At 35.0% G+C, this 13151-nt stretch overlaps 1 non-coding gene across 1 annotated transcript; it reads right to left on the reverse strand.

Annotated features, from left to right (window-relative positions):
- Positions 1-7882: 7882 nt before the first annotated feature.
- Smp_tRNA_01682_Gln_TTG.1.1 lies at positions 7883-7949 on the reverse strand. The gene has a single exon. It is a non-coding gene (tRNA).
- Positions 7950-13151: the final 5202 nt, after the last annotated feature.

The following is a 13151-nucleotide window of genomic DNA, read 5'->3' on the forward strand; positions in this document are numbered from 1 at the left end:
TACGTTTTTTTAAAACTTTAAAATTGGATAATGAAGGTTTCTGCCAGACTATTGTAACGGATTAGAGGGCAGTGGGTGGTTCACTTGACATATAAATGTTCGCCTAGGTAACATTCTCTTCAGTTTCCCCTCGAGAATTGCAACATCATGGGCTATTTAGCATCAATTAATTTCCACCTAGGATAGTGGTTTCGGATGGAAAGCATACTTATTATTTCACGAACATTCTATCTGTAACTTCCTGGTTGATTGAACGAAATTGGAAAACAATTTGGAAATTAATAAATTTGATCTGTTGAATATTGAACCTATTATTTTTAAGTTGTCCAGGAATATTAAGTTCATTGTTCATTTGATCTCAGTTAGACTACTTTGAAGAGAGATTTTAATCTTTGGAATTATCAGAATGCTGATATGTTCTAGTTCGATGCTCCTCAACTTTACATACTCATAACTCGCCACATGAATTGGAATTCACAACAATTAAAACTCACAGTAAACAAGATATCGTTCAGAACATTGATTCATGATTAAGTAGGTCACTAACATTGCCAACTTCGATCATTTCTGAATGAAGTGTTATCCTGAAACTGACTAATTTTGATAATATTGTTAACTTGGTTCTTAGGTTAATAGTCTCTAGGGTAGCGTGCACAAAACGTATGGGGAACCTGAGAGTTTTGGATTGTGGATATACGACGCTGAAGAATCGAAAATTAAGATTGGAAACTAATTTAAAACAGAATGTTTACATAAAAGATAATCGTAACTGGGGAAAAAAAATTGACAGCAACAATGCGTCAATCAATGAATAAAGTTGATCATATGACTGTTTTTGTCATGTTTCATATTGTACATTCATACTGATTATCATAATTGGTTTTAAAGCTGAACTTTTGACCAATATATCGAAAAAGTGATGTCCAATATGTATGTACGTCAATTTTATGTTAATTCTATTGATTTCGCCTCCTATGAAGTCAGTAACCTATAATTAGTGATGAAGTTTCGATTTTATCTTCACAAACCATCATTCGTGTGAGTTATTAAACTAGTATATCTAAATAAACGTATGTAGAAAGACATATGCGCATAAATATTTTTATTTATTTATTTATTTAAACACATGTATATTGGTACAAAAGGGCACCAGGTACATATGCGCCACACTATTTGTGTGTGTGTGGGCTGTGATACTGCCCGGGTGCCCAAACCGAAGCAGGTGGTTTTCTTAGGGGGCCACACCCCGAGCCTTTGACCAAAAGGTCTGATCCACAAGGCAGTGGAGCATCGTGAGGGGATGCAGTCCCATGGTAGCCGTTGACCAATGACAGGTCCGTCCGCCATTCGTTCCATCAGGATCCTGGAGCCCATGTTCACCATTGGTTTGGAATCAGGGTTTTCCAACTCCCCTAGGTGGACCCTCCGTGTCCACCAACCCGGTTAAAGCGCCGGACATTCGCTTTTCGTCCTCTCACTTTCGTAAACAACACCCGTGGTGCGAGAAGGCAGTGAGTAGGGCTTCCCTGGCAGAGGCTATATATTCGCTGGCCATATGAGAGTATTTCGAGAGGGAGAGGTGACTCTTCCCACTCTCGGCCGTACCAGGGCATTTGGGGGCGCATAAATATTTAGGTTACTGTCAACAATGTTGAGTTTAAACCCATTCGTTACACCAAGTATTTGAATTTCTCAGGATAGATAAGTTTTTTTTTCTAGTTTGAATTTGTCCGAAACATTTCAAATGTTTACTAAATGTGTCAAATCCAGCAATTTCGGCCACGTTTTGGATAAGAGTATAGCATAGGGATGAGGTTTAGATAGCCACGACAAATTTTCAACTACTTCTTAACCAATCAGAGAATAGATTTTGTACACGTATAATTTGTAGAAAAGAAAACAATACTACTACAAGATGTGAGCTAACTTATATAATTAGTCAATCTAGCGATGTCTTACTATAGGTTACTTACCCTGTAAGCCAAAAAACCAAAAACGTAAAACATCACCTTTAAGGATACAGATTATCCATCTTCTAGAACCTTTAAAACGATCCAAACAGATTTTTAAGGATCTCTACATTATTATTGGTTAGAGATGGGTATTTGATGTTATGATTAGTGGTTATTATCATGAACTGACACCAGCTGTAACTCAAAACTGTTCTATAACCATATAAATGAATGAATATTGTGCAAAAATAAACAGGGTCTTTTGATTAGTTCGTCCATAGATTATAGTACTACTAGGTTAAGCTGTTTCTGAAAACCCAACTTATCACCAAATTTCATAACGGTTATTTTCATTATATAACAACGTTCTAATAATCTGTGTACCGTTAGGAGGATTTTTATGAAAATTAAGGCAACTTTTTTATGATATCTACTAACGAACTAGAGAGTAAATATACTTCACGGTAGTTTATTCTCTAGTAATTTATGCATATGAAACTCTACCTCTAAAAATATGTAATGTTTATAGGTTACTAGTATTTGATCATCGATGCTGACTAAGCACTGCTCGCGTATGTTAGGACCATTGAGCGATCTGATTTGTGGTTAGATGCAGGATATTGGATAAAGATGACAAATCAGTTGATGGAGTTCATCTTCTTCGACTGAAGTGGTTCAACTATGAATTACGAGTGAATAACTACTATCTCTCTCGACAGTCAATATTAGCTGGTGTGGGAATGGGTTGAAAGAAAGCTAGGGGATTTTCAACATGTAACACAGTAGCAGAGAGAAAATTTTTACGTTGCTAATTACTCATTGACTTTTTGATCATATGACTGATGATGAGAGCTGATCATATTTTTTTAAAGTTTAGACGTGTAGGTTACTCAGTAATCATGCACAGACGTATTTGTGTACCCAGTTCACTAACCACATTCAATCATATGACTTCTACTGATATTAACTACTATTTTACTCAACCTGAAATCTATGAAACGGGGTTTCAGATATGCTCTCATCAAAATAATTGAAAGTTGACTACTTTAACAACCATTAAGTCAGCGTTCCATACGCATGCACTTATAGGCACAATTTATGCTAATCTTCATTCAAACTTTCTATCACTTACAATTAGGGATTATGAAATGAAGAATGTTTGCATACAATAGGCATTTACTTGTCTCCTGAGATGATTATCGATTACTAGTCGTTTATTATTATCAGAAGGGGCAAAGAAAATGGTTCAACAGAAGATTTTCTAGACATTTAATGAAGCAAAAACTAAACACAATAAACACAGACTTGTTTTCATAAAACGATGTCAACCATATTTTCTGTTTATATATCTATAATAATAAACTTAGGGATTGTAATAATTTTCTCTTGTAATGAATATACTTCGAACAATGTGATGTCTTTGAGATTGACAAAGTAGGTTTGCGTTACGTTCTACTGAGTCTTATTCAGATACACACATTTACTGTATCTTCACCCAACCACTGAAACAAGTAGGACGACTGACAAATGACTAGGAAGCTTTGAATGGCAAGCCAACTGACTAGGTACACAAATCATTAGTATGTATAGACATCTCTGTCCTTCTGACCCTTCAGTTTTCTCTAATAGCATGTCTCCTTTATAATTTATTATTTATACATTGACCTCAAGATTGGATGTGAGCACATTCATGCCTTGACTAGTCCAGCTAATAAATTTGTAAATATTGTTCAATCTGAAAGTAGTTTATATTGTGGACTAACATCAGTTAGAAAATTATTGAACATCAAGGAGCATAGAACAGCTGTCTTGTTCGAATGTAGAACTCTTTAACAGGAAGTCATGGATCTAGGTTTTATTTAAACTGGTTCAACTCATCAGCAGGCTATATAGATAATCTTAAAGAAAATGTTGTTTGTTGTAAGAATCATTCACTATTCTATTTAGAAACTCCATTTGTGTCCTAACTGATTGTACTTGACCTTCTATAGAACTGCTTGAATGTTGAGAGTAGTACCAATATCATGTTTGTGTTAGTTCCCTTGCTACTGTTAATTGTTTTGTCAATGGTACTTACTATTAAGCGCTTTGTAATCAAATTAGATTTAACTGTCAATTTTTTTTATAAGAAAAATTTAATGGAGATAGGATATGTGTAGTACATTCATTTTTTCAATATTCTATATATACATACCGTATCAAGTATTTTCGGGCATTTTCTATTCATTATTCACTTCGTTAGTGATTACGGCATGAGGAAGCATAATTTTCACTGAGGATTTCATTTGAAACTCTAACATTCACTTTACTTGCTTTTACATCTGGTGAGTTTGGTGTGCGTTAAAAGTGGTACATTCTAACATGTAAATAGAATTAAGTGATTGAAATGAAACCTACGATGGAATTCGTACTCTTTATACACAGCACTGTCTCATTAAATGAATGGTCAAATGCTTGAAAATGCTGGACAATTTACCTTTATTGAACATTGAAAAAGAGACACCACTTTCTTTCTTATAGAAGCAACCATGTTTTCCTCTTATCAACTAGATTTATTCCAATCTATACATTTTGTATTCACTTCTCTTTTTTATGATCATCAAGACACCATTATGATAAACAAAACATTAACGCTAAGATATAAATAGACATAATTTTCCATGTCCTTTGTTTGTCTCATTTTTATGTGTACTGTTAATGTCCTGGATAACAATGTTTTTGTTGTTGTAAATGTACAGTAAAATATTGAAATGAAATTATGGGTCTCTGTACATTGTTGATAATGAGTCATAACTTTGAAGGACACTTGATCAAAAAAAACACTTCAGTTTATGTGATTGGGCAATTAACATCTAACTGTTAACATTAGGCCCTGGTACGGCAGAGAGTGGGGAAAATCAGCTCTCCCTCTCCAAATGCTCTCACATAGACACGCGTATATAGCCTCTGAAAGGGAAGTCCTACTCACTACCTTCTCACAGTGGCATTACTGTTGTTTACGAAATTCAGAGGACGATAAGCGAATGTACGGCGCTTTAACCGGATTGGTAGATATAGAGGATCCAACTAGAGGAACTGGAAAACCCTGATTCCAAACCAATGGTTCACATGGGCTCCAGTATCCTGAAGGAACAAATGGCGTATGAATCAATCGTTGGTCACCGGCTACCATGGGACTGCATCTCCTCACGATGCTCCACTGCCTTGTGTACTAGACCTTTAGGTCAAAGGCTTTAGGTGTGGCCTTTTAGGAGAACCATCTACTTCTATTTGGGCACCTGTGTAGTATCACAGCTATCACACAAATCAATGATAACTACTACTGGCCTCATTGTTATTGTGTAATGCATATGTATTTGGTGCTTTCTTATCCCAATGTTTATGTGTTCAAATATATGAACAAATAAATCTCCAACTATTTTACTCATCAATCTTTCGATCTCCATATTTCGGTGATATTTATTATTTTAAGTTTTGACCTCATCATCATATTGAGTAAATCAAAAACAAACCCCTTGTAAAATTATTACAATTGCAATCTAATGATCATGAAAATACTGAAATATCCACAAAAAACCCTTTTTGATATATAATCATATGCTCACTAGTGACTGACTGTAAGGAATGTTTCCTTGAGTTCTATCGGGAAGCAGTAACCAGTAGAGTTCAACCAAGTCTGTTGTAGAGATATCAACTCACTGAAGACAATTGGTGAACGGTTGCTCAAACTTCGTGGATTGGTTGAAGTTAGACATTAACACCATTGGATGCTGGCTAGCTCAGTGGTCTATCGGTTAAGTGCTCTGGGGTGAGACTGATAGGTCCTGATTTCGAATCTCGCGAGTGTGGGATCGTGGATGCGCACTGCCATTGAGGAGTTCCATAATAGGACGAGTTGGCCGTCCAGTGATTCCAGGTTTTCGATGGTAGTCTAGCTTCAATTGATTCATGATTTCAACTATGAAAATACTGAAATATCCACAAAAACCCCTTCTGACCAATCTAATTAATCAAATAATAAATCCAAAACTACCGAAAATAATTGAATTTATTTACTTAGGGCAAACGTATCTCTAAAGTAATTCGAAACCACTTTTTCTCAACAAGGTCTCATCTTGTTTTTACTCAATCAAATGGAAATGAACACTGTAAAGTGTTAATAATACTAATACTAATACTAATAATAATAATAATAATAATTCACACATGAAAGCAAATTGAACCATAGGCGCCTACACAAACACACACACACCTTATGATGAAGTATAGTGTGTTTCAGTTTCCATACGTGTAACCATAACTTCAATGTATCAATCATATGAATGAGTAATTTATTGATTATTGATTAATCAATAATAGTTTCTATTGTTAAGTTTATTAGTTTACTAACCATAGTGACGAACTGAAAAAAAAGATTATTGATTGGAATTTCTTCTTCTTCTTCTTCTTCGTTTTTTTTTGGTTTTTAATTTTCTAAATTTAGAAATGATTAATATTGTTAATAGTAAATAAATAGATAGATAGATATAAGGTCAAAAATAATTCTATCATGCAATAAATGATTTTAAAGCTGATTTGAATGAATGATATAGTGATTGGAATGAATGATATAAAGGAATTTGATTTGATAAAAGCTTAGTTACTAATTATTTTTTTTGGGTTCTAACTGATAATGGAATTGTGTATGTATGGAGATATATACCATTTGGAGCTAGTTACAGCCAAATGTTCATCTGTTCTTATATTGATTTTTAATAAGGAGCTTTAAAGATTAACATTACGACGGTGAGATCGTGGATGCGCACTGATGAGGAGTCCCATAATAGGACGAAACGGCCGTCCAGTGCTTCCAGGTTTTCCATGGTGGTCTAGCTTCCATTGACTCATGATCTTAACTCTATAAAATTATTAAAATTTTCACCGAACCCCTTCTGATAATGATCATGTGCTCATTAGTGACTGGCTCCATGAGGTATTTCCTGGAGTTCTAGTGAGAAGCAGTAACCAGTGGAGTTCAACCAGGTCTGTTGGGAGATATCAACTCACTGATGACATTGGTGAATGGTTGCTGAATTTCGTGGATCGGTTGAAGTTAGACATAAACACCGTTGGATGCCGGCTAGCTCAGTGGTCTATCGGTTAAGTGCTCTGGCGCGAGAATGGTTGGTCCTGGGTTCAAATCTCGAGAGTGCGGGATCGTGGATGCGCACTGCTGAGGATTCCCATAATAGGACGAGTTGGCCATTCAGTGCTTCCAGGTTTTCGATGGTGGTCTAGCTTCAATTGACTCATGATCTCAACTCTATCAAATTATTAAAATCTCCACAAAATCCTTTCTGATTACGACTATTAGTTTACAAACAGTTCAGTTATCAAATATTTGTTTCTATTTAAATCCATTTATTTAAAACATGGAGATATTCTCTCTTGATGGCTATTTTTTTGGTCAAAGAAATACCATTTAACTTGATTCCAAATTTATCAAAATATTAAAATTCATAGATCAATTTTCAAAGACAGTTGTTACTTCCAAAGATGTTGATATCAGTGAGTGAATATAACATACATTTATATTCTCTACTTAGAATGGGTCAAAAATAGATAATAATAATAAAGAAAAAAAAAACAAGACAAGGTCACATTCTTTATTTGTTTACTCCCCTAAAAAGTGTCTTTTTTTTTACCAATAAGGAACACGGTGATTATTAACAAAAGTACGATTTAACAAACGAATTACTTTTTAAAAAAAATGTTTACAAACCATAGTGAATATCAACACAGAGATATGATTTTTATTTAGACAATTAAGATCTTAAAAGCATGATAATCAAAGATGGATAGTAGCTAGCAGTGGAATCCAGGACGCGCGCCACTTCGTCCTATTTGAAACTCGTCAGATGGATGTACCTACCACATCTCAGAGTTGATGTTCACTCTGGGACTCGAACCCAGTACCTTTCGCTTCAAACGCCATCGCGTTATCCACTCGGCTACTGAGTCCTGATAGCCACTTGCTTGTGCAATGGGGTGAAGTTGAAATTTACTTACAATACTAAGTAAATTAAGATTTTATATTTTACTGTGCATGATACATTTTTTATTTACATTAGTGTTGATTTTTTTCTTCCTGATTTGACCAGATAGAGAACCTGGAATTCTATCGACCAAGTTATTGTAGTTTAGTCATTAGTTTAAGTAACTCAACATCGTATGCATCATATCAACATTTTAAGTAGTAGTTGGAGGTAGTCGACAGGAGACTCTGTTTAACCATGGTTTCGTGGCACTTGGGACTCATCACTAGGACGTCTACACAATGTTGAGGGAATTGGGTTTCCTGTTGACTACCTTCAACCGCCTAACGTACCAATCAGTAGTGTATTACTGGAAACTGTTATAGTGTTTGGTTAGGCAATTTATGTAGAACTACCCGCTTTTGGGGCAGTTTACATAGAAGAATTCATGATAAATCGATAACATCAGACCTACAGGAGGTATGTTGTGACTCAAATAGCGTAATTTTAACGTTTCAGATTGAAAAGCTAGGTGATGCGAGTTCGAATCCCACAGGAAGTATCGGTTTCTATAAGATTCTAAGTACACTTTCTTGGGGATTACCATTTAGCACGAAAAGAGAATAACCAAGAATGACATTGGTCACTACTCAGAGATGAAATTGCGGGTTGGGAGTTTCGTCCTATAAATGCGACGTCACAACTTTAAGTACCCACGACCTCATTAAGGAACAAACTGAAAAACTTCATAATTTACAGTGTCCATTTTACCGTTAATCCATCGTGTTCACCATTCAAATATCGACAATTCAGTTAAGTCACAACGTTCAGTTATCACTATCCATCAACACTGATGTTCTTACAACTCTGATTTTCAACATATTTTAACTATTTAGGTCAAAGATTTTGCATTAGAACTTAAGGAGCTTTTCTTAAAACCATTGATTATTATGTGCATAATAATTATTATAACCTTAGGCTCGTGGAAACAAAGACATAGATTTCTATTTGATCTGGATACCAATATAATCAAAACAAATTTTATGAGTTACAGAACAATTATCATTCAATTATCAACTTTTTGCACTAAAACTATCATGAGATCTAAATTTGAAGAAGTTTCATGTTTTCTTGAATTAATGTTCATAAATAACTAGACCATCTTTCCAGCGTACTCTCTAGTTTCTTGTAGTTAATAAAGACAGTCATCTTTGAACTTAATTTTATACTAAAGTTATTATATTTTCAATCATGTTCGAATTTGAAGGATAAGTCAGTAGACGTTCACCTTACAGACGAACCAGCCGGATTTACGTAACGGCTAGTGCATGTTTTGCGCTAAATTCCAAACGCAATCATTAGTGGCTTGTATCTTATCAATATGCTAAATAAAACATACAAATACTTAATAACTGGAACGCTGAAGGTTGATAAACATGGGAAGTCTAGCCAATGTAAACTATTATACGTGAATTGTCAACTTAATTTATTCATTTTGACGTTTAAAAACAAACCAACAAACAACTGCCTAATTAATTATCTAAATGGCTTAAAAGCAACCTCACACTATCCCTAAGCATTACTCCTAACTTTATCATCTAGTTCTAACCTTAACTACTTTTGATTTTTTATGTAATGAACTAATCATATCACAAATGCATTCTGATTAGCTAAATATCGATTTCATTTTTGAAAGCTCATTTTTGAGCTGGTGAAAGTCATGAGAAAGCTAATGCTTTCATCAAATGATCAAATACACACAAGTTACTGGAAGCAATGTCTTTTAAAGAACAGCTGTCCTATAAGAAAAATAAATCTATAAATTAAAATAAATAATTCCATTATAGACCAAGAAGCATTACTGATTTAAGTGTTGATAATTATTTGAGCCTTCCTTTTGCTTAACTTCACATTCAATAATTCATTGTAAAAATTGATATTCCGATAACCAGTCATCTAAATCTCAGCGTTGTTGAACGTCAATGACTGAATTTTGATCATTTTTGTTTAACCCATGTGCATCTTGAGTGGATCACCTTAATATTGGTATATAGCCACAAGTTTTTATATAAACTTGGATGGTGGCTCGCAGTGGAGTACAGGACGCTCATCTTATCCGATTCAGGACTCATAACCGGATGTACTTACACCTGAGTGTTGATGTTCACACCGTGACTCAAACCAACTACCTTTCGTATCAAACAATGAGCGAGTTATCCACTGAGCTGTTGGAATTGAAGAGGACGAAATGCTCATCCTGAATTCCACTATAAGCTATTATACAACTTTACTTATAATTAAAATGTCTTTTTCGATTCTATCAGGTATTCTCTGTGTTATAAAATTACTCATGATCTATCTACGTCTTATTTTACTTATATATTTTTCCAAAAAAAGGACTTAATTCTAAAATCTTCTACTAACCATAAGTTTTTTCGTGTCATCGGCTATTTGAGATAGTCAAATAACACTATGACCTCAGTGTTCGATATATATTTATATATATATATATATATATTTAGTCAGCTGTTGTAATTTTTTCAAGCTTCATTACTTTCTTCCACTTTCTAAAAGTTTTCCATTTTTCTTCCTTCCTCTTCCCCACTTTTCTCTATACTTACTTGCTTACCTCACTATGTACTTACTTATTCAGGAGTTTAAAAACAAACACCTCAAATGTAATACATATAAAAGTATATTGTTTCATGATCTATCAATTTAGAATATAGATGATAACAATGGCTATTTATATTTTTGGGCAAACTATTTGTTGATATAACCTGACAGATAATCAATCATCATGAATGATTCGTTTGAAAAAAATAACACAATAACAAATGATTAACTTCCCGCTTGAAGTTGTTGTTTTCGTTTGATCTTTTTTCTTTCTCTTTAACAGTAATAGAAGCTCTGAAATGTACGTGTTTCTTATTAGCTTTTTTTTTGAAGAAGAGTGTTATATGTATGAAACTAGGTTTTCTTGAAGTATATGTGTGTATGTGTGGAATAAATGAATGTTCTACTTTAATAACTGTTCCCCTATAAAGAAAAGACTTGTAAACATATTTGTCACTCATTTTGTTGATCAGAGGGGGTTTTGTGGAGAATTTAGTATTTTCACAGTTGAAATCATGAGTCAATTGAAGCTAGACCATCATGGAAAACCTGGAATCACTGGACGGCCAACTCGTCCTATTATGGGACTCCTCAGCAGTGAGCATCCACGATCCCACACTCGCGAGATTCGAACCCAGGACCTACCAGTCTCGAGCCAGAGCCCTTAACCGATAAACCACTGAGCTAGCCGGTATCCAGCAGTGTTAATGTCTAACTTCAACCAATCCACGATTTTGAGCGACCGTTCACTCATTTTGTTAATGGGATAGTTTGATAAAAATGAGTTTTTTAAGAATTTACCAATATAAGCAAATCAAACTGTTTTTGTTTTAATAAACTGAAGGATTGTACGTTGAATGATAACATTGAAAGACACTAGTCAAGTCTGTTTTTCACTCCTATAGGACAGTTACTATTTTTAAGGTGATGAGATTTCTCGAAAACTCCTTAGGAAAGTTTTCAGAATCTCGGGATACAGCTAAAGTACTTCGCCCAGTAGGTGTTTAATAAAAACTTCTTAGAGAGGTCTAGAAAAACAATGGTTTATGTTTAGTGTCCTGATATTATCGATTTCCCTATTGATTTTAGCCTGATTCCGGAATCCTCTAGAATATCAATGTCACACATAGATCTTTAAGTGTATTTGTTTTTTTGTACATAGACTAACCTTGAAAACAATACCATTTTCTACAGTTCCCTCAAATCATATTTTATTCGTGGCTGAATTGTAAGAGATTTCTGCAAGAATAGGAAGTATTTAGAAAATCACTATTAAGTATTCGAGTACCCAGACATGCGAAGTGATGTTGGGAGTATAGTCATTGAATATAAGTTTGAACAGTACTAGTAAATGGAGATCTCCTTGTTGTTTATTTATTATTTATTTAAACATATAAATATCGGTACAAGGGGGCACTAGATATATATGCGCTACACAAATCTCATTTGATTTGTGTGATGGCTGTGATACTACACAGGTGCCCAAACCGAAGTAGGTGGTTTTCTTAGGGGGCCACACCACCAGCCTTTGACCTAAAGGTCTAGTACACAAGGCAGTGGAGCATCGTGAGGAGATGCAGTCTCATGGTAGCCGGTGACCAACGATTGATTCATACGCCATTTGTTCCCTCAGGGTACTGGGATCCATGTGCACTATTGGTTTGGAATCAGGGTTTTCCAACTACCCCCAGGTGGATCCTCTATATCCACCGACCCGCTTGAAGTGCCGGACATTCCCTTTTCTCTCTCTCAATTTTGTAAACAACAACCTGCCTGCGAAAATGCGTTGAATAGGATTTCCGTGTCAGTGGCTGTACCTTCGTGTCCATGTGAGAGCATTTCGAGAGGTAGAGCTGACTCTCCCCTTCCTCGGCCGTACCAGGGCATTCGGGGGCGATCTCCTTGTTGAGGGTTTTGAGAACATACTAATCTATGCTTGAAAACATATCGAGGGATGAATGATTCCTAAGTAAAACTTTTGGGACTGTTTTACGAAGATTATCATCCATATCTTTATTACATAATTAGGAGACGCTTGGACTGTTGGATTTTTATATTATCCTTTTCTAAGCCTTCATTTGATCAGTAAATCGTTGTCATATGTCATATTATTCCAGATTTATCATTAGTCAATTATTCCCCTGGTCTTGGATCACTTATAACTAAGTTATGTAAACGTTGTAATTCTCTAATTATGTTGGTATGTGGCCAGACATTTCAAGTATTTTACTTGTATGAATTTTGAGTCGCAATTGAATTAAATACAACAGAGAACTAATCTACTCCCTGTCTTTGTCTTCTGATTGGACATTGGAATAGAAGAAACTCGAGGACCAACAAGTGTTAAAGTTTTGATCATCATTCATTGGTCGATTTGTCAATTCGTAAACAGGTCATCTGTCCTTCTAGTAATATAGTTGAATTAATCGATAATCAGACTAGAGAGAGAGAGAGAGAGGTCATACAACTGTATTCAGGCCACTATGACCTGACCACACGGGACCAAACACAATCCAACCCGAGAATACAACTTGTTATATTCTTTCGACATAAAAGAAACCATAAAGGG

The sequence above is a fragment of the Schistosoma mansoni genome (genome assembly GCF_000237925.1).
Source record: "Schistosoma mansoni, WGS project CABG00000000 data, chromosome 3 unplaced supercontig 0124, strain Puerto Rico, whole genome shotgun sequence".
NCBI classification, from domain to species: domain Eukaryota; kingdom Metazoa; phylum Platyhelminthes; class Trematoda; order Strigeidida; family Schistosomatidae; genus Schistosoma; species Schistosoma mansoni.